We start from the raw sequence: 18,682 nt of genomic DNA, 5'->3' as shown, positions 1-18,682 counted from the left end.
TGCGCAGACAATGCCGGTGTTATGCGGCTTGGTTCTTCACCTCCTGGAAGCTGCCGCTCTCTCCGTCTCTCGGAAGCGAAGAAGCCCCTTCTTTGCGCACAGAGCATTGTCCCGGTTGCACCGTGCTCTGGAGAGCAACTTCTGCTGAGACACACACGGGGCTGGCGCTAAGCTTCAGAGAGCTCCGTAGGTCCGTAGTCGGCGTCCCATTGTCGCCTACGTATCAGCAAAATGCTTTTCCGACCTTTCTAGCGAGGGACAACTGTGCCAGTACAGAGAACATCCCGGATCTTGTTCTAGATGTTGCACGGAGGTCTGCAGAGTGTTTTGGAAGAAGCAAACCAAGATGTCCACAAACCCTTCCTTTCGCATGTTGCTCTGAGTGGCGGAGACGGCAGAGTGGTAAGATACTGTGTCATCTCCGTTTCGAGGTTGCACGCACAATGCCGGTGTAGTGCGGCGCAATTGGTCGCCTTCCGGAGGCTGCCGCGCTCTCCTTCTCCCGGAGGCGAAGAAACCGCTTCTTGGCGCACAGGGCGTTTCGCCGGTCGCCGTGTGCTCCGGAGAGTGGCTTCTGCCGCAAGACGCCCGGGACAGGCGCTTAGCTTCGGCAAAGCACCGTGTCTCTGTCTTCGGCTTCTCTTGGCGCCTAAATGGGAGCAAAAAGTTTTTTCCACTCTATCTCGTCAAGAGCAACCGTGGCAGTACAGCAAACGGGCCCGAGCTTGTTCTAGAAGTTGCACGGAGCTCTGCAAGAGCTTTAAGCAAGAAGCTGAAGACATTTGTCCAGAACTCCTCCTCTTGGAATGTTAAGGTGACTGGAAAAGGCAGGAGGGTGCCAAGGTACTGTTGTCTGGAAGTTTGAAAGCTGCGCAGACAATGGCAGGTGCTGTGCAGGTTGCTTCTTCGACTTTCGGAAGCTGCCGCTCTCTCCGTCTCCCGGAGGGGAAGAAGCGGCTTCTTCGCGCACAGAGCAGTTGGCCGGTCGCTGTGCGCTGCGGAGTGAGTCTTCTGCCGAAAGATGCAGGGGACCGGCGGTGAGCTGCATCGGAGAGCCCTGCATCTCCGTCTATCTGCGTCTCTTGTGGCCTAGATGTTAGTGAAAAGCTTCTCCAATCTGTCTTGCAAGGAGCAACTCAGCCAGTACAGAAAACCTCCTCGGTCTAGTTCTAGATGTTGCACGGAGAGTCTGCAGGGTGTTTAGCGCGAAGCAAAAGAAAGTTGTGCAGAACGCCTTCTTACGCGCATGTTAATGGGACTGGAAATGGCATGAGAGAGGTGAGGTATGGGTTCATACAAGTTCGAAAGCTGCGCAGACAATGCCGGTGTTATGCGGCTTGGTTCTTCACCTCCTGGAAGCTGCCGCTCTCTCCGTCTCTCGGAAGCGAAGAAGCCCCTTCTTTGCGCACAGAGCATTGTCCCGGTTGCACCGTGCTCTGGAGAGCAACTTCTGCTGAGACACACACGGGGCTGGCGCTAAGCTTCAGAGAGCTCCGTAGGTCCGTAGTCGGTGTCCCATTGTCGCCTACGTATCAGCAAAATGCTTTTCCGACCTTTCTAGCGAGGGACAACTGTGCCAGTACAGAGAACATCCCGGATCTTGTTCTAGATGTTGCACGGAGGTCTGCAGAGTGTTTTGGAAGAAGCAAACCAAGATGTCCACAAACCCTTCCTTTCGCATGTTGATCTGAGTGGCGGAGACGGCAGAGTGGTAAGATACTGTGTCATCTCCGTTTCGAGGTTGCACGCACAATGCCGGTGTAGTGCGGCGCAATTGGTCGCCTTGCGGAGGCTGCCGCGCTCTCCTTCTCCCGGAGGCGAAGAAACCGCTTCTTGGCGCACAGGGCATTTCGCCGGTCGCCGTGTGCTCCGGAGAGTGGCTTCTGCCGCAAGACGCCCGGGACAGGCGCTTAGCTTCGGCAAAGCACCGTGTCTCTGTCTTCGGCTTCTCTTGGCGCCTAAATGGGAGCAAAAAGTTTTTTCCACTCTATCTCGTCAAGAGCAACCGTGGCAGTACAGCAAACGGGCCCGAGCTTGTTCTAGAAGTTGCACGGAGCTCTGCAAGAGCTTTAAGCAAGAAGCTGAAGACATTTGTCCAGAACTCCTCCTCTTGGAATGTTAAGGTGACTGGAAAAGGCAGGAGGGTGCCAAGGTACTGTTGTCTGGAAGTTTGAAAGCTGCGCAGACAATGGCAGGTGCTGTGCAGGTTGCTTCTTCGACTTTCGGAAGCTGCCGCTCTCTCCGTCTCCCGGAGGGGAAGAAGCGGCTTCTTCGCGCACAGAGCAGTTGGCCGGTCGCTGTGCGCTGCGGAGTGAGTCTTCTGCCGAAAGATGCAGGGGACCGGCGGTGAGCTGCATCGGAGAGCCCTGCATCTCCGTCTATCTGCGTCTCTTGTGGCCTAGATGTTAGTGAAAAGCTTCTCCAATCTGTCTTGCAAGGAGCAACTCAGCCAGTACAGAAAACCTCCTCGGTCTAGTTCTAGATGTTGCACGGAGAGTCTGCAGGGTGTTTAGCGCGAAGCAAAAGAAAGTTGTGCAGAACGCCTTCTTACGCGCATGTTAATGGGACTGGAAATGGCATGAGAGAGGTGAGGTATGGGTTCATACAAGTTCGAAAGCTGCGCAGACAATGCCGGTGTTATGCGGCTTGGTTCTTCACCTCCTGGAAGCTGCCGCTCTCTCCGTCTCTCGGAAGCGAAGAAGCCCCTTCTTTGCGCACAGAGCATTGTCCCGGTTGCACCGTGCTCTGGAGAGCAACTTCTGCTGAGACACACACGGGGCTGGCGCTAAGCTTCAGAGAGCTCCGTAGGTCCGTAGTCGGTGTCCCATTGTCGCCTACGTATCAGCAAAATGCTTTTCCGACCTTTCTAGCGAGGGACAACTGTGCCAGTACAGAGAACATCCCGGATCTTGTTCTAGATGTTGCACGGAGGTCTGCAGAGTGTTTTGGAAGAAGCAAACCAAGATGTCCACAAACCCTTCCTTTCGCATGTTGATCTGAGTGGCGGAGACGGCAGAGTGGTAAGATACTGTGTCATCTCCGTTTCGAGGTTGCACGCACAATGCCGGTGTAGTGCGGCGCAATTGGTCGCCTTGCGGAGGCTGCCGCGCTCTCCTTCTCCCGGAGGCGAAGAAACCGCTTCTTGGCGCACAGGGCATTTCGCCGGTCGCCGTGTGCTCCGGAGAGTGGCTTCTGCCGCAAGACGCCCGGGACAGGCGCTTAGCTTCGGCAGAGCACCGTGTCTCTGTCTTCGGCTTCTCTTGGCGCCTAAATGGGAGCAAAAAGTTTTTTCCACTCTATCTCGTCAAGAGCAACCGTGGCAGTACAGCAAACGGGCCCGAGCTTGTTCTAGAAGTTGCACGGAGCTCTGCAAGAGCTTTAAGCAAGAAGCTGAAGACATTTGTCCAGAACTCCTCCTCTTGGAATGTTAAGGTGACTGGAAAAGGCAGGAGGGTGCCAAGGTACTGTTGTCTGGAAGTTTGAAAGCTGCGCAGACAATGGCAGGTGCTGTGCAGGTTGCTTCTTCGACTTTCGGAAGCTGCCGCTCTCTCCGTCTCCCGGAGGGGAAGAAGCGGCTTCTTCGCGCACAGAGCAGTTGGCCGGTCGCTGTGCGCTGCGGAGTGAGTCTTCTGCCGAAAGATGCAGGGGACCGGCGGTGAGCTGCATCGGAGAGCCCTGCATCTCCGTCTATCTGCGTCTCTTGTGGCCTAGATGTTAGTGAAAAGCTTCTCCAATCTGTCTTGCAAGGAGCAACTCAGCCAGTACAGAAAACCTCCTCGGTCTAGTTCTAGATGTTGCACGGAGAGTCTGCAGGGTGTTTAGCGCGAAGCAAAAGAAAGTTGTGCAGAACGCCTTCTTACGCGCATGTTAATGGGACTGGAAATGGCATGAGAGAGGTGAGGTATGGGTTCATACAAGTTCGAAAGCTGCGCAGACAATGCCGGTGTTATGCGGCTTGGTTCTTCACCTCCTGGAAGCTGCCGCTCTCTCCGTCTCTCGGAAGCGAAGAAGCCCCTTCTTTGCGCACAGAGCATTGTCCCGGTTGCACCGTGCTCTGGAGAGCAACTTCTGCTGAGACACACACGGGGCTGGCGCTAAGCTTCAGAGAGCTCCGTAGGTCCGTAGTCGGCGTCCCATTGTCGCCTACGTATCAGCAAAATGCTTTTCCGACCTTTCTAGCGAGGGACAACTGTGCCAGTACAGAGAACATCCCGGATCTTGTTCTAGATGTTGCACGGAGGTCTGCAGAGTGTTTTGGAAGAAGCAAACCAAGATGTCCACAAACCCTTCCTTTCGCATGTTGATCTGAATGGCGGAGACGGCAGAGTGGTAAGATACTGTGTCATCTCCGTTTCGAGGTTGCACGCACAATGCCGGTGTAGTGCGGCGCAATTGGTCGCCTTGCGGAGGCTGCCGCGCTCTCCTTCTCCCGGAGGCGAAGAAACCGCTTCTTGGCGCACAGGGCATTTCGCCGGTCGCCATGTGCTCCGGAGAGTGGCTTCTGCCGCAAGACGCCCGGGACAGGCGCTTAGCTTCGGCAAAGCACCATGTCTCTGTCTTCGGCTTCTCTTGGCGCCTAAATGGGAGCAAAAAGTTTTTTCCACTCTATCTCGTCAAGAGCAACCGTGGCAGTACAGCAAACGGGCCCGAGCTTGTTCTAGAAGTTGCACGGAGCTCTGCAAGAGCTTGAAGCAAGAAGCTGAAGACATTTGTCCAGAACTCCTCCTCTTGGAATGTTAAGGTGACTGGAAAAGGCAGGAGGGTGCCAAGGTACTGTTGTCTGGAAGTTTGAAAGCTGCGCAGACAATGGCAGGTGCTGTGCAGGTTGCTTCTTCGACTTTCGGAAGCTGCCGCTCTCTCCGTCTCCCGGAGGGGAAGAAGCGGCTTCTTCGCGCACAGAGCAGTTGGCCGGTCGCTGTGCGCTGCGGAGTGAGTCTTCTGCCGAAAGATGCAGGGGACCGGCGGTGAGCTGCATCGGAGAGCCCTGCATCTCCGTCTATCTGCGTCTCTTGTGGCCTAGATGTTAGTGAAAAGCTTCTCCAATCTGTCTTGCAAGGAGCAACTCAGCCAGTACAGAAAACCTCCTCGGTCTAGTTCTAGATGTTGCACGGAGAGTCTGCAGGGTGTTTAGCGCGAAGCAAAAGAAAGTTGTGCAGAACGCCTTCTTACGCGCATGTTAATGGGACTGGAAATGGCATGAGAGAGGTGAGGTATGGGTTCATACAAGTTCGAAAGCTGCGCAGACAATGCCGGTGTTATGCGGCTTGGTTCTTCACCTCCTGGAAGCTGCCGCTCTCTCCGTCTCTCGGAAGCGAAGAAGCCCCTTCTTTGCGCACAGAGCATTGTCCCGGTTGCACCGTGCTCTGGAGAGCAACTTCTGCTGAGACACACACGGGGCTGGCGCTAAGCTTCAGAGAGCTCCGTAGGTCCGTAGTCGGTGTCCCATTGTCGCCTACGTATCAGCAAAATGCTTTTCCGACCTTTCTAGCGAGGGACAACTGTGCCAGTACAGAGAACATCCCGGATCTTGTTCTAGATGTTGCACGGAGGTCTGCAGAGTGTTTTGGAAGAAGCAAACCAAGATGTCCACAAACCCTTCCTTTCGCATGTTGATCTGAGTGGCGGAGACGGCAGAGTGGTAAGATACTGTGTCATCTCCGTTTCGAGGTTGCACGCACAATGCCGGTGTAGTGCGGCGCAATTGGTCGCCTTGCGGAGGCTGCCGCGCTCTCCTTCTCCCGGAGGCGAAGAAACCGCTTCTTGGCGCACAGGGCATTTCGCCGGTCGCCGTGTGCTCCGGAGAGTGGCTTCTGCCGCAAGACGCCCGGGACAGGCGCTTAGCTTCGGCAGAGCACCGTGTCTCTGTCTTCGGCTTCTCTTGGCGCCTAAATGGGAGCAAAAAGTTTTTTCCACTCTATCTCGTCAAGAGCAACCGTGGCAGTACAGCAAACGGGCCCGAGCTTGTTCTAGAAGTTGCACGGAGCTCTGCAAGAGCTTGAAGCAAGAAGCTGAAGACATTTGTCCAGAACTCCTCCTCTTGGAATGTTAAGGTGACTGGAAAAGGCAGGAGGGTGCCAAGGTACTGTTGTCTGGAAGTTTGAAAGCTGCGCAGACAATGGCAGGTGCTGTGCAGGTTGCTTCTTCGACTTTCGGAAGCTGCCGCTCTCTCCGTCTCCCGGAGGGGAAGAAGCGGCTTCTTCGCGCACAGAGCAGTTGGCCGGTCGCTGTGCGCTGCGGAGTGAGTCTTCTGCCGAAAGATGCAGGGGACCGGCGGTGAGCTGCATCGGAGAGCCCTGCATCTCCGTCTATCTGCGTCTCTTGTGGCCTAGATGTTAGTGAAAAGCTTCTCCAATCTGTCTTGCAAGGAGCAACTCAGCCAGTACAGAAAACCTCCTCGGTCTAGTTCTAGATGTTGCACGGAGAGTCTGCAGGGTGTTTAGCGCGAAGCAAAAGAAAGTTGTGCAGAACGCCTTCTTACGCGCATGTTAATGGGACTGGAAATGGCATGAGAGAGGTGAGGTATGGGTTCATACAAGTTCGAAAGCTGCGCAGACAATGCCGGTGTTATGCGGCTTGGTTCTTCACCTCCTGGAAGCTGCCGCTCTCTCCGTCTCTCGGAAGCGAAGAAGCCCCTTCTTTGCGCACAGAGCATTGTCCCGGTTGCACCGTGCTCTGGAGAGCAACTTCTGCTGAGACACACACGGGGCTGGCGCTAAGCTTCAGAGAGCTCCGTAGGTCCGTAGTCGGTGTCCCATTGTCGCCTACGTATCAGCAAAATGCTTTTCCGACCTTTCTAGCGAGGGACAACTGTGCCAGTACAGAGAACATCCCGGATCTTGTTCTAGATGTTGCACGGAGGTCTGCAGAGTGTTTTGGAAGAAGCAAACCAAGATGTCCACAAACCCTTCCTTTCGCATGTTGATCTGAGTGGCGGAGACGGCAGAGTGGTAAGATACTGTGTCATCTCCGTTTCGAGGTTGCACGCACAATGCCGGTGTAGTGTGGCGCAATTGGTCGCCTTGCGGAGGCTGCCGCGCTCTCCTTCTCCCGGAGGCGAAGAAACCGCTTCTTGGCGCACAGGGCATTTCGCCGGTCGCCGTGTGCTCCGGAGAGTGGCTTCTGCCGCAAGACGCCCGGGACAGGCGCTTAGCTTCGGCAGAGCACCGTGTCTCTGTCTTCGGCTTCTCTTGGCGCCTAAATGGGAGCAAAAAGTTTTTTCCACTCTATCTCGTCAAGAGCAACCGTGGCAGTACAGCAAACGGGCCCGAGCTTGTTCTAGAAGTTGCACGGAGCTCTGCAAGAGCTTTAAGCAAGAAGCTGAAGACATTTGTCCAGAACTCCTCCTCTTGGAATGTTAAGGTGACTGGAAAAGGCAGGAGGGTGCCAAGGTACTGTTGTCTGGAAGTTTGAAAGCTGCGCAGACAATGGCAGGTGCTGTGCAGGTTGCTTCTTCGACTTTCGGAAGCTGCCGCTCTCTCCGTCTCCCGGAGGGGAAGAAGCGGCTTCTTCGCGCACAGAGCAGTTGGCCGGTCGCTGTGCGCTGCGGAGTGAGTCTTCTGCCGAAAGATGCAGGGGACCGGCGGTGAGCTGCATCGGAGAGCCCTGCATCTCCGTCTATCTGCGTCTCTTGTGGCCTAGATGTTAGTGAAAAGCTTCTCCAATCTGTCTTGCAAGGAGCAACTCAGCCAGTACAGAAAACCTCCTCGGTCTAGTTCTAGATGTTGCACGGAGAGTCTGCAGGGTGTTTAGCGCGAAGCAAAAGAAAGTTGTGCAGAACGCCTTCTTACGCGCATGTTAATGGGACTGGAAATGGCATGAGAGAGGTGAGGTATGGGTTCATACAAGTTCGAAAGCTGCGCAGACAATGCCGGTGTTATGCGGCTTGGTTCTTCACCTCCTGGAAGCTGCCGCTCTCTCCGTCTCTCGGAAGCGAAGAAGCCCCTTCTTTGCGCACAGAGCATTGTCCCGGTTGCACCGTGCTCTGGAGAGCAACTTCTGCTGAGACACACACGGGGCTGGCGCTAAGCTTCAGAGAGCTCCGTAGGTCCGTAGTCGGCGTCCCATTGTCGCCTACGTATCAGCAAAATGCTTTTCCGACCTTTCTAGCGAGGGACAACTGTGCCAGTACAGAGAACATCCCGGATCTTGTTCTAGATGTTGCACGGAGGTCTGCAGAGTGTTTTGGAAGAAGCAAACCAAGATGTCCACAAACCCTTCCTTTCGCATGTTGATCTGAATGGCGGAGACGGCAGAGTGGTAAGATACTGTGTCATCTCCGTTTCGAGGTTGCACGCACAATGCCGGTGTAGTGCGGCGCAATTGGTCGCCTTCCGGAGGCTGCCGCGCTCTCCTTCTCCCGGAGGCGAAGAAACCGCTTCTTGGCGCACAGGGCATTTCGCCGGTCGCCGTGTGCTCCGGAGAGTGGCTTCTGCCGCAAGACGCCCGGGACAGGCGCTTAGCTTCGGCAAAGCACCGTGTCTCTGTCTTCGGCTTCTCTTGGCGCCTAAATGGGAGCAAAAAGTTTTTTCCACTCTATCTCGTCAAGAGCAACCGTGGCAGTACAGCAAACGGGCCCGAGCTTGTTCTAGAAGTTGCACGGAGCTCTGCAAGAGCTTGAAGCAAGAAGCTGAAGACATTTGTCCAGAACTCCTCCTCTTGGAATGTTAAGGTGACTGGAAAAGGCAGGAGGGTGCCAAGGTACTGTTGTCTGGAAGTTTGAAAGCTGCGCAGACAATGGCAGGTGCTGTGCAGGTTGCTTCTTCGACTTTCGGAAGCTGCCGCTCTCTCCGTCTCCCGGAGGGGAAGAAGCGGCTTCTTCGCGCACAGAGCAGTTGGCCGGTCGCTGTGCGCTGCGGAGTGAGTCTTCTGCCGAAAGATGCAGGGGACCGGCGGTGAGCTGCATCGGAGAGCCCTGCATCTCCGTCTATCTGCGTCTCTTGTGGCCTAGATGTTAGTGAAAAGCTTCTCCAATCTGTCTTGCAAGGAGCAACTCAGCCAGTACAGAAAACCTCCTCGGTCTAGTTCTAGATGTTGCACGGAGAGTCTGCAGGGTGTTTAGCGCGAAGCAAAAGAAAGTTGTGCAGAACGCCTTCTTACGCGCATGTTAATGGGACTGGAAATGGCATGAGAGAGGTGAGGTATGGGTTCATACAAGTTCGAAAGCTGCGCAGACAATGCCGGTGTTATGCGGCTTGGTTCTTCACCTCCTGGAAGCTGCCGCTCTCTCCGTCTCTCGGAAGCGAAGAAGCCCCTTCTTTGCGCACAGAGCATTGTCCCGGTTGCACCGTGCTCTGGAGAGCAACTTCTGCTGAGACACACACGGGGCTGGCGCTAAGCTTCAGAGAGCTCCGTAGGTCCGTAGTCGGCGTCCCATTGTCGCCTACGTATCAGCAAAATGCTTTTCCGACCTTTCTAGCGAGGGACAACTGTGCCAGTACAGAGAACATCCCGGATCTTGTTCTAGATGTTGCACGGAGGTCTGCAGAGTGTTTTGGAAGAAGCAAACCAAGATGTCCACAAACCCTTCCTTTCGCATGTTGATCTGAATGGCGGAGACGGCAGAGTGGTAAGATACTGTGTCATCTCCGTTTCGAGGTTGCACGCACAATGCCGGTGTAGTGCGGCGCAATTGGTCGCCTTGCGGAGGCTGCCGCGCTCTCCTTCTCCCGGAGGCGAAGAAACCGCTTCTTGGCGCACAGGGCGTTTCGCCGGTCGCCGTGTGCTCCGGAGAGTGGCTTCTGCCGCAAGACGCCCGGGACAGGCGCTTAGCTTCGGCAAAGCACCGTGTCTCTGTCTTCGGCTTCTCTTGGCGCCTAAATGGGAGCAAAAAGTTTTTTCCACTCTATCTCGTCAAGAGCAACCGTGGCAGTACAGCAAACGGGCCCGAGCTTGTTCTAGAAGTTGCACGGAGCTCTGCAAGAGCTTTAAGCAAGAAGCTGAAGACATTTGTCCAGAACTCCTCCTCTTGGAATGTTAAGGTGACTGGAAAAGGCAGGAGGGTGCCAAGGTACTGTTGTCTGGAAGTTTGAAAGCTGCGCAGACAATGGCAGGTGCTGTGCAGGTTGCTTCTTCGACTTTCGGAAGCTGCCGCTCTCTCCGTCTCCCGGAGGGGAAGAAGCGGCTTCTTCGCGCACAGAGCAGTTGGCCGGTCGCTGTGCGCTGCGGAGTGAGTCTTCTGCCGAAAGATGCAGGGGACCGGCGGTGAGCTGCATCGGAGAGCCCTGCATCTCCGTCTATCTGCGTCTCTTGTGGCCTAGATGTTAGTGAAAAGCTTCTCCAATCTGTCTTGCAAGGAGCAACTCAGCCAGTACAGAAAACCTCCTCGGTCTAGTTCTAGATGTTGCACGGAGAGTCTGCAGGGTGTTTAGCGCGAAGCAAAAGAAAGTTGTGCAGAACGCCTTCTTACGCGCATGTTAATGGGACTGGAAATGGCATGAGAGAGGTGAGGTATGGGTTCATACAAGTTCGAAAGCTGCGCAGACAATGCCGGTGTTATGCGGCTTGGTTCTTCACCTCCTGGAAGCTGCCGCTCTCTCCGTCTCTCGGAAGCGAAGAAGCCCCTTCTTTGCGCACAGAGCATTGTCCCGGTTGCACCGTGCTCTGGAGAGCAACTTCTGCTGAGACACACACGGGGCTGGCGCTAAGCTTCAGAGAGCTCCGTAGGTCCGTAGTCGGTGTCCCATTGTCGCCTACGTATCAGCAAAATGCTTTTCCGACCTTTCTAGCGAGGGACAACTGTGCCAGTACAGAGAACATCCCGGATCTTGTTCTAGATGTTGCACGGAGGTCTGCAGAGTGTTTTGGAAGAAGCAAACCAAGATGTCCACAAACCCTTCCTTTCGCATGTTGCTCTGAGTGGCGGAGACGGCAGAGTGGTAAGATACTGTGTCATCTCCGTTTCGAGGTTGCACGCACAATGCCGGTGTAGTGCGGCGCAATTGGTCGCCTTGCGGAGGCTGCCGTGCTCTCCTTCTCCCGGAGGCGAAGAAACCGCTTCTTGGCGCACAGGGCGTTTCGCCGGTCGCCGTGTGCTCCGGAGAGTGGCTTCTGCCGCAAGACGCCCGGGACAGGCGCTTAGCTTCGGCAAAGCACCGTGTCTCTGTCTTCGGCTTCTCTTGGCGCCTAAATGGGAGCAAAAAGTTTTTTCCACTCTATCTCGTCAAGAGCAACCGTGGCAGTACAGCAAACGGGCCCGAGCTTGTTCTAGAAGTTGCACGGAGCTCTGCAAGAGCTTTAAGCAAGAAGCTGAAGACATTTGTCCAGAACTCCTCCTCTTGGAATGTTAAGGTGACTGGAAAAGGCAGGAGGGTGCCAAGGTACTGTTGTCTGGAAGTTTGAAAGCTGCGCAGACAATGGCAGGTGCTGTGCAGGTTGCTTCTTCGACTTTCGGAAGCTGCCGCTCTCTCCGTCTCCCGGAGGGGAAGAAGCGGCTTCTTCGCGCACAGAGCAGTTGGCCGGTCGCTGTGCGCTGCGGAGTGAGTCTTCTGCCGAAAGATGCAGGGGACCGGCGGTGAGCTGCATCGGAGAGCCCTGCATCTCCGTCTATCTGCGTCTCTTGTGGCCTAGATGTTAGTGAAAAGCTTCTCCAATCTGTCTTGCAAGGAGCAACTCAGCCAGTACAGAAAACCTCCTCGGTCTAGTTCTAGATGTTGCACGGAGAGTCTGCAGGGTGTTTAGCGCGAAGCAAAAGAAAGTTGTGCAGAACGCCTTCTTACGCGCATGTTAATGGGACTGGAAATGGCATGAGAGAGGTGAGGTATGGGTTCATACAAGTTCGAAAGCTGCGCAGACAATGCCGGTGTTATGCGGCTTGGTTCTTCACCTCCTGGAAGCTGCCGCTCTCTCCGTCTCTCGGAAGCGAAGAAGCCCCTTCTTTGCGCACAGAGCATTGTCCCGGTTGCACCGTGCTCTGGAGAGCAACTTCTGCTGAGACACACACGGGGCTGGCGCTAAGCTTCAGAGAGCTCCGTAGGTCCGTAGTCGGCGTCCCATTGTCGCCTACGTATCAGCAAAATGCTTTTCCGACCTTTCTAGCGAGGGACAACTGTGCCAGTACAGAGAACATCCCGGATCTTGTTCTAGATGTTGCACGGAGGTCTGCAGAGTGTTTTGGAAGAAGCAAACCAAGATGTCCACAAACCCTTCCTTTCGCATGTTGATCTGAATGGCGGAGACGGCAGAGTGGTAAGATACTGTGTCATCTCCGTTTCGAGGTTGCACGCACAATGCCGGTGTAGTGCGGCGCAATTGGTCGCCTTGCGGAGGCTGCCGCGCTCTCCTTCTCCCGGAGGCGAAGAAACCGCTTCTTGGTGCACAGGGCATTTCGCCGGTCGCCGTGTGCTCCGGAGAGTGGCTTCTGCCGCAAGACGCCCGGGACAGGCGCTTAGCTTCGGCAAAGCACCGTGTCTCTGTCTTCGGCTTCTCTTGGCGCCTAAATGGGAGCAAAAAGTTTTTTCCACTCTATCTCGTCAAGAGCAACCGTGGCAGTACAGCAAACGGGCCCGAGCTTGTTCTAGAAGTTGCACGGAGCTCTGCAAGAGCTTTAAGCAAGAAGCTGAAGACATTTGTCCAGAACTCCTCCTCTTGGAATGTTAAGGTGACTGGAAAAGGCAGGAGGGTGCCAAGGTACTGTTGTCTGGAAGTTTGAAAGCTGCGCAGACAATGGCAGGTGCTGTGCAGGTTGCTTCTTCGACTTTCGGAAGCTGCCGCTCTCTCCGTCTCCCGGAGGGGAAGAAGCGGCTTCTTCGCGCACAGAGCAGTTGGCCGGTCGCTGTGCGCTGCGGAGTGAGTCTTCTGCCGAAAGATGCAGGGGACCGGCGGTGAGCTGCATCGGAGAGCCCTGCATCTCCGTCTATCTGCGTCTCTTGTGGCCTAGATGTTAGTGAAAAGCTTCTCCAATCTGTCTTGCAAGGAGCAACTCAGCCAGTACAGAAAACCTCCTCGGTCTAGTTCTAGATGTTGCACGGAGAGTCTGCAGGGTGTTTAGCGCGAAGCAAAAGAAAGTTGTGCAGAACGCCTTCTTACGCGCATGTTAATGGGACTGGAAATGGCATGAGAGAGGTGAGGTATGGGTTCATACAAGTTCGAAAGCTGCGCAGACAATGCCGGTGTTATGCGGCTTGGTTCTTCACCTCCTGGAAGCTGCCGCTCTCTCCGTCTCTCGGAAGCGAAGAAGCCCCTTCTTTGCGCACAGAGCATTGTCCCGGTTGCACCGTGCTCTGGAGAGCAACTTCTGCTGAGACACACACGGGGCTGGCGCTAAGCTTCAGAGAGCTCCGTAGGTCCGTAGTCGGCGTCCCATTGTCGCCTACGTATCAGCAAAATGCTTTTCCGACCTTTCTAGCGAGGGACAACTGTGCCAGTACAGAGAACATCCCGGATCTTGTTCTAGATGTTGCACGGAGGTCTGCAGAGTGTTTTGGAAGAAGCAAACCAAGATGTCCACAAACCCTTCCTTTCGCATGTTGATCTGAGTGGCGGAGACGGCAGAGTGGTAAGATACTGTGTCATCTCCGTTTCGAGGCTGCACGCACAATGCCGGTGTAGTGCGGCGCAATTGGTCGCCTTGCGGAGGCTGCCGCGCTCTCCTTCTCCCGGAGGCGAAGAAACCGCTTCTTGGCGCACAGGGCATTTCGCCGGTCGCCGTGTGCTCCGGAGAGTGGCTTCTGCCGCAAGACGCCCGGGACAGGCGCTTAGCTTCGGCAAAGCACCGTGTCTCTGTCTTCGGCTTCTCTTGGCGCCTAAATGGGAGCAAAAAGTTTTTTCCACTCTATCTCGTCAAGAGCAACCGTGGCAGTACAGCAAACGGGCCCGAGCTTGTTCTAGAAGTTGCACGGAGCTCTGCAAGAGCTTTAAGCAAGAAGCTGAAGACATTTGTCCAGAACTCCTCCTCTTGGAATGTTAAGGTGACTGGAAAAGGCAGGAGGGTGCCAAGGTACTGTTGTCTGGAAGTTTGAAAGCTGCGCAGACAATGGCAGGTGCTGTGCAGGTTGCTTCTTCGACTTTCGGAAGCTGCCGCTCTCTCCGTCTCCCGGAGGGGAAGAAGCGGCTTCTTCGCGCACAGAGCAGTTGGCCGGTCGCTGTGCGCTGCGGAGTGAGTCTTCTGCCGAAAGATGCAGGGGACCGGCGGTGAGCTGCATCGGAGAGCCCTGCATCTCCGTCTATCTGCGTCTCTTGTGGCCTAGATGTTAGTGAAAAGCTTCTCCAATCTGTCTTGCAAGGAGCAACTCAGCCAGTACAGAAAACCTCCTCGGTCTAGTTCTAGATGTTGCACGGAGAGTCTGCAGGGTGTTTAGCGCGAAGCAAAAGAAAGTTGTGCAGAACGCCTTCTTACGCGCATGTTAATGGGACTGGAAATGGCATGAGAGAGGTGAGGTATGGGTTCATACAAGTTCGAAAGCTGCGCAGACAATGCCGGTGTTATGCGGCTTGGTTCTTCACCTCCTGGAAGCTGCCGCTCTCTCCGTCTCTCGGAAGCGAAGAAGCCCCTTCTTTGCGCACAGAGCATTGTCCCGGTTGCACCGTGCTCTGGAGAGCAACTTCTGCTGAGACACACACGGGGCTGGCGCTAAGCTTCAGAGAGCTCCGTAGGTCCGTAGTCGGCGTCCCATTGTCGCCTACGTATCAGCAAAATGCTTTTCCGACCTTTCTAGCGAGGGACAACTGTGCCAGTACAGAGAACATCCCGGATCTTGTTCTAGATGTTGCACGGAGGTCTGCAGAGTGTTTTGGAAGAAGCAAACCAAGATGTCCACAAACCCTTCCTTTCGCATGTTGATCTGAGTGGCGGAGACGGCAGAGTGGTAAGATACTGTGTCATCTCCGTTTCGAGGTTGCACGCACAATGCCGGTGTAGTGCGGCGCAATTGGTCGCCTTGCGGAGGCTGCCGCGCTCTCCTTCTCCCGGAGGCGAAGAAACCGCTTCTTGGCGCACAGGGCGTTTCGCCGGTCGCCGTGTGCTCCGGAGAGTGGCTTCTGCCGCAAGACGCCCGGGACAGGCGCTTAGCTTCGGCAAAGCACCGTGTCTCTGTCTTCGGCTTCTCTTGGCGCCTAAATGGGAGCAAAAAGTTTTTTCCACTCTATCTCGTCAAGAGCAACCGTGGCAGTACAGAAAACGGGCCCGAGCTTGTTCTAGAAGTTGCACGGAGCTCTGCAAGAGCTTTAAGCAAGAAGCTGAAGACATTTGTCCAGAACTCCTCCTCTTGGAATGTTAAGGTGACTGGAAAAGGCAGGAGGGTGCCAAGGTACTGTTGTCTGGAAGTTTGAAAGCTGCGCAGACAATGGCAGGTGCTGTGCAGGTTGCTTCTTCGACTTTCGGAAGCTGCCGCTCTCTCCGTCTCCCGGAGGGGAAGAAGCGGCTTCTTCGCGCACAGAGCAGTTGGCCGGTCGCTGTGCGCTGCGGAGTGAGTCTTCTGCCGAAAGATGCAGGGGACCGGCGGTGAGCTGCATCGGAGAGCCCTGCATCTCCGTCTATCTGCGTCTCTTGTGGCCTAGATGTTAGTGAAAAGCTTCTCCAATCTGTCTTGCAAGGAGCAACTCAGCCAGTACAGAAAACCTCCTCGGTCTAGTTCTAGATGTTGCACGGAGAGTCTGCAGGGTGTTTAGCGCGAAGCAAAAGAAAGTTGTGCAGAACGCCTTCTTACGCGCATGTTAATGGGACTGGAAATGGCATGAGAGAGGTGAGGTATGGGTTCATACAAGTTCGAAAGCTGCGCAGACAATGCCGGTGTTATGCGGCTTGGTTCTTCACCTCCTGGAAGCTGCCGCTCTCTCCGTCTCTCGGAAGCGAAGAAGCCCCTTCTTTGCGCACAGAGCATTGTCCCGGTTGCACCGTGCTCTGGAGAGCAACTTCTGCTGAGACACACACGGGGCTGGCGCTAAGCTTCAGAGAGCTCCGTAGGTCCGTAGTCGGCGTCCCATTGTCGCCTACGTATCAGCAAAATGCTTTTCCGACCTTTCTAGCGAGGGACAACTGTGCCAGTACAGAGAACATCCCGGATCTTGTTCTAGATGTTGCACGGAGGTCTGCAGAGTGTTTTGGAAGAAGCAAACCAAGATGTCCACAAACCCTTCCTTTCGCATGTTGATCTGAATGGCGGAGACGGCAGAGTGGTAAGATACTGTGTCATCTCCGTTTCGAGGTTGCACGCACAATGCCGGTGTAGTGCGGCGCAATTGGTCGCCTTCCGGAGGCTGCCGCGCTCTCCTTCTCCCGGAGGCGAAGAAACCGCTTCTTGGCGCACAGGGCATTTCGCCGGTCGCCGTGTGCTCCGGAGAGTGGCTTCTGCCGCAAGACGCCCGGGACAGGCGCTTAGCTTCGGCAAAGCACCGTGTCTCTGTCTTCGGCTTCTCTTGGCGCCTAAATGGGAGCAAAAAGTTTTTTCCACTCTATCTCGTCAAGAGCAACCGTGGCAGTACAGCAAACGGGCCCGAGCTTGTTCTAGAAGTTGCACGGAGCTCTGCAAGAGCTTTAAGCAAGAAGCTGAAGACATTTGTCCAGAACTCCTCCTCTTGGAATGTTAAGGTGACTGGAAAAGGCAGGAGGGTGCCAAGGTACTGTTGTCTGGAAGTTTGAAAGCTGCGCAGACAATGGCAGGTGCTGTGCAGGTTGCTTCTTCGACTTTCGGAAGCTGCCGCTCTCTCCGTCTCCCGGAGGGGAAGAAGCGGCTTCTTCGCGCACAGAGCAGTTGGCCGGTCGCTGTGCGCTGCGGAGTGAGTCTTCTGCCGAAAGATGCAGGGGACCGGCGGTGAGCTGCATCGGAGAGCCCTGCATCTCCGTCTATCTGCGTCTCTTGTGGCCTAGATGTTAGTGAAAAGCTTCTCCAATCTGTCTTGCAAGGAGCAACTCAGCCAGTACAGAAAACCTCCTCGGTCTAGTTCTAGATGTTGCACGGAGAGTCTGCAGGGTGTTTAGCGCGAAGCAAAAGAAAGTTGTGCAGAACGCCTTCTTACGCGCATGTTAATGGGACTGGAAATGGCATGAGAGAGGTGAGGTATGGGTTCATACAAGTTCGAAAGCTGCGCAGACAATGCCGGTGTTATGCGGCTTGGTTCTTCACCTCCTGGAAGCTGCCGCTCTCTCCGTCTCTCGGAAGCGAAGAAGCCCCTTCTTTGCGCACAGAGCATTGTCCCGGTTGCACCGTGCTCTGGAGAGCAACTTCTGCTGAGACACACACGGGGCTGGCGCTAAGCTTCAGAGAGCTCCGTAGGTCCGTAGTCGGCGTCCCATTGTCGCCTACGTATCAGCAAAATGCTTTTCCGACCTTTCTAGCGAGGGACAACTGTGCCAGTACAGAGAACATCCCGGATCTTGTTCTAGATGTTGCACGGAGGTCTGCAGAGTGTTTTGGAAGAAGCAAACCAAGATGTCCACAAACCCTTCCTTTCGCATGTTGATCTGAATGGCGGAGACGGCAGAGTGGTAAGATACTGTGTCATCTCCGTTTCGAGGTTGCACGCACAATGCCGGTGTAGTGCGGCGCAATTGGTCGCCTTGCGGAGGCTGCCGCGCTCTCCTTCTCCCGGAGGCGAAGAAACCGCTTCTTGGCGCACAGGGCATTTCGCCGGTCGCCGTGTGCTCCGGAGAGTGGCTTCTGCCGCAAGACGCCCGGGACAGGCGCTTAGCTTCGGCAAAGCACCGTGTCTCTGTCTTCGGCTTCTCTTGGCGCCTAAATGGGAGCAAAAAGTTTTTTCCACTCTATCTCGTCAAGAGCAACCGTGGCAGTACAGAAAACGGGCCCGAGCTTGTTCTAGAAGTTGCACGGAGCTCTGCAAGAGCTTTAAGCAAGAAGCTGAAGACATTTGTCCAGAACTCCTCCTCTTGGAATGTTAAGGTGACTGGAAAAGGCAGGAGGGTGCTAAGGTACTGTTGTCTGGAAGTTTGAAAGCTGCGCAGACAATGGCAGGTGCTGTGCAGGTTGCTTCTTCGACTTTCGGAAGCTGCCGCTCTCTCCGTCTCCCGGAGGGGAAGAAGCGGCTTCTTCGCGCACAGAGCAGTTGGCCGGTCGCTGTGCGCTGCGGAGTGAGTCTTCTGCCGAAAGATGCAGGGGACCGGCGGTGAGCTGCATCGGAGAGCCCTGCATCTCCGTCTATCTGCGTCTCTTGTGGCCTAGATGTTAGTGAAAAGCTTCTCCAATCTGTCTTGCAAGGAGCAACTCAGCCAGTACAGAAAACCTCCTCGGTCTAGTTCTAGATGTTGCACGGAGAGTCTGCAGGGTGTTTAGCGCGAAGCAAAAGAAAGTTGTGCAGAACGCCTTCTTACGCGCATGTTAATGGGACTGGAAATGGCATGAGAGAGGTGAGGTATGGGTTCATACAAGTTCGAAAGCTGCGCAGACAATGCCGGTGTTATGCGGCTTGGTTCTTCACCTCCTGGAAGCTGCCGCTCTCTCCGTCTCTCGGAAGCGAAGAAGCCCCTTCTTTGCGCACAGAGCATTGTCCCGGTTGCACCGTGCTCTGGAGAGCAACTTCTGCTGAGACACACACGGGGCTGGCGCTAAGCTTCAGAGAGCTCCGTAGGTCCGTAGTCGGCGTCCCATTGTCGCCTACGTATCAGCAAAATGCTTTTCCGACCTTTCTAGCGAGGGACAACTGTGCCAGTACAGAGAACATCCCGGATCTTGTTCTAGATGTTGCACGGAGGTCTGCAGAGTGTTTTGGAAGAAGCAAACCAAGATGTCCACAA

This window comes from Agelaius phoeniceus, chromosome 6 (genome assembly GCF_051311805.1).
Source record: "Agelaius phoeniceus isolate bAgePho1 chromosome 6, bAgePho1.hap1, whole genome shotgun sequence".
Classification (NCBI taxonomy): Eukaryota; Metazoa; Chordata; class Aves; order Passeriformes; family Icteridae; genus Agelaius; species Agelaius phoeniceus.
Note: the sequence above shows the minus strand (reverse complement) of the source record.